Source organism: Lipophrys pholis (assembly GCF_963383615.2).
Source record: "Lipophrys pholis genome assembly, chromosome: 3".
NCBI classification, from domain to species: domain Eukaryota; kingdom Metazoa; phylum Chordata; class Actinopteri; order Blenniiformes; family Blenniidae; genus Lipophrys; species Lipophrys pholis.
Window position 1 is genome coordinate 34,779,298 of NC_137627.1, and position 3,330 is coordinate 34,782,627.

The window sequence follows — 3,330 nt, forward strand, 5'->3', positions numbered from 1 at the left end:
CTTCTTCTTCTTCTTCTTCTTCTTCTTCTTCTTCTTCTTCTTCTTCTTCTTCTTCTTCTTCTTCTTCTTCTTCTTCTTCTTCTTTTCTTCTTCTTCTTCTTCTTCTTCTTCTTCTTCTTCACTTGGGTTCAATGACAGTTGGCATCTGTGAAGTTGCACTACCGCCATCTTCTGGTTCCAGCTAGCCCATCTCATTCCCGCCGCTCCAATTCTTTACATATAGATATACATGAAGAAATATAGAAGATCCTGTTCCAAACCCACGAGTGGATTTTTCTGCCTCCGAAATTAAAACTTGACCTAAACACAACATTTCCTTTCTGTTACAGTCAGTCTGAATTTGGTGTGGTGGTTAGCACTGAAATCAAACTAAAATCATCCCCGGTTGGAATCTGGGTCGATCGTGTGCTTGAGGTTCTCCAGTTTCCTCTCACGGTCCAAAACAACGGACTCTAAATAGACGGCAGGAGTGAACGTGAGTGTGTGTGGATGGAGCAGGAAATGGGTGGATGGAGAAAAGCATGTGGTTTATCTTTCACACTTTCAGAGCCCAGTCTCCTTTTTGCTCCATCTTTGGTCTCCACCAGGAAACCGTCTGGTTCTCCGTCTGCTGAAGGAGCCACCTTGTTCACCAGCAAGTCGCAAATCTTTCACAATGTGGCTGAGCGACGCCGATCAGAACCACGAGTGAGAATGAAACTAAACGTGCAGCAATAAAGTCGGCAGGAAGGCTTGAAGTGAGAAGTCATATGATTATTATGCTCATTCTCAGGGTTCACATCACTTTTTAACAGCAAATACTCAAAGCATCATTGGTTGTTTGTATTATTATTATTATTATTATTATTATTATTATTATTATTATTTTAAGTTGATCAAGATAAGAATCTCCAATGCTCTTGTTGAAAACAGCAGGACCGTGGTTCCTCTGACTGCAGCTCCCATCATGCAGCCCTGCTGGGCGAAGCCTTGTAATCCACTGACGTTTCTCCATTTGCTTTTCAATGAGCTCTTTGATTGTGACACCCGGGAATTCTCCAAGGATCTCATCGTGTCTCTTTTCCTGCTTCTCTCCTGAAGAAACTCAAATCCCAGGAGACACATTAGCATGTGTTTGGCTTTGAGCCCCTAAACATCTCATTGAGTTCAACACTGAAGTCTGTTTTGTTTGCAGACTCTTAATTAATTGCCAACATTGTGTTGAATAATTTCTCTGTAGCGACGTGATTGTGTGTGATCTCCTGTGAGTGTTTTGTTTAAATTGGGTTTGTTTCCTTCAAACGCTTTAAGGTGTATTATCTAGTACAAAACATTGCACACCTACTTTTCTGACTGTTTATGTTTTATGTAAAATAATCATTACTTCAGAGGTTTAGATAGAACCTATATAACATGTGCAGTAAATAAAACAATAAAAAAACATTTTGGAGCGAACTCATCGTTCTCCTCGAGGAAAATTTGTTATATAATTGTAATTTCTTAATATTAGATACAGACAGCAGAGGCTTTATGAGAATATTTATAATTTAGATGTATTTTACACAATCTTACTGCCAACATGAGTCAAAAATAGGACATGTCACTCATGTCCCAACGTTGCTGATACTGATCCAGAAGCTCTAAACTTGAATTATTATCGAATAATCAATGAGAGATTCTTTTACGTTAAGAAACGTATTTAACCAGTTTGAGCAATTTCATGGGATTTAAAAAGGTGGGGGGACACGAAAATTGTTAGAATGGCAGATTTCTCTAATCAAACCATTTAAAAGTGACTGGATACTTCAGTGAAAGAGGGTCTGAGTAATTAACGATAAAGAAATACTGAAGAGAATTTGTTTGCCTTCATTTTGAGATGCAAAAAACGTTTTTTGTTTTTTTCACAAAAACTAGAAAACAAATTAAATGGACAAAAATGTAATGTATTTATGAATGGATTTCACTTACACAGCGCTTTTCCTCTACTTGAGCAGCCCTACATTGTTAGGTGTATTTAGGTGGCGCTATAAATATTTTATACAAAAAAGAGAAAAAAGAAATATTAGATGTAGTTTCACAAAAATGCAAGAAATCACTGAGCTTGTTCTGATGTTTCGTTTCTATCGTTTCATTATTGCTTTTAAAGTCCCTCAAAGTGATGAAAACCAAAATTAAAACCAGACAAATGAACTGAATTAAGTTTATATTTTTGTAATGTTTTCCATCTGAATCTGAGTTTGTTTTTTGCTGCTCTGTGTCTCCGTCCTCCCCTCTTTATCCCCACCAGGTGCAGGAGGAGACCATTTCCAGGTTTTTCCTCTCTCATGGGCGATTACTGCTGTGTCTCTTCTCCAGATGTTTCCTCGGTCGTTTCAGAGTTAGGAGCTACAGGCCAAGCTGAGAGATTTGAACAGAGAAGAAGACGCTCCATTAGTACGACCGAGGACCTGCGGCAGCGACCGACCGGCACGTCCAGCGTGGCCCGAGGCCTCCGGAGGTCAACGCGAGGAGCGAGCCGCCACACGGCGAACAGAGGAGCGGGACAAAGGGACAGAAAGTGGAAGCCGGCGGGGTGAATGTGGCCGTGTGTTTAGCGGCGCCGCAAGAAAAGACACTACATCAACTCCAGCTGAGGCCCGAGGGGTTAATGGATAAGACTACCCAGCAGGGGTCAAGGGTCAGGAGGCCACTCTGCGCCGGGGCTAATTGCTCGCTGTGACCGCGGGTTTGTGCCGTGCAGCGTCTCGCTGGAGGAATCCTCCTGCACATGCATGGACTCTTCCATCAAACGCCTCAAGAAGGCCTCTGTTGTGCCGCGGCACAGTCATGGAGATCAGCCGGCGGGACAATCACTCGTCTTCGACGCGCGTCGACTCCGACGCCACCTGCGGGGAAAAGAGCCGCAGCTTTTGATCTCAGCCCACTTTCATTTATCAGCTCTCATCCATTCATCGGAAATCCCTCCTTCATTCCACGACTCTGCCCGTCTATTTAAAGACCCACAAAGTCCTTCATTCAACGCACTCAGTCAGTAGTAGAGCAGCACCGGAATGATTCTGTTCATCATCACCAACTATTCAAGGCTACAGCTGTTCATGTTTACTCTAAATTACCATAAAGCCAACTCTGATAGTCAGACAACTATAAACCGAATGTTTTTATTAGATTTATTTGACATTTATCTTTCCAGTTTGGAGAAAAAATCTTATTAAAACAACCTTTGAAGGAGATGGAGAAGAAAAAACTAGATATGAAGGCAGTATTATTATCACACTACCACAGATTATCTATACAAGTACAGTTAATAAATAGTATCGTGAAAGAAAACAAAACACGGATAGAATAGAATAG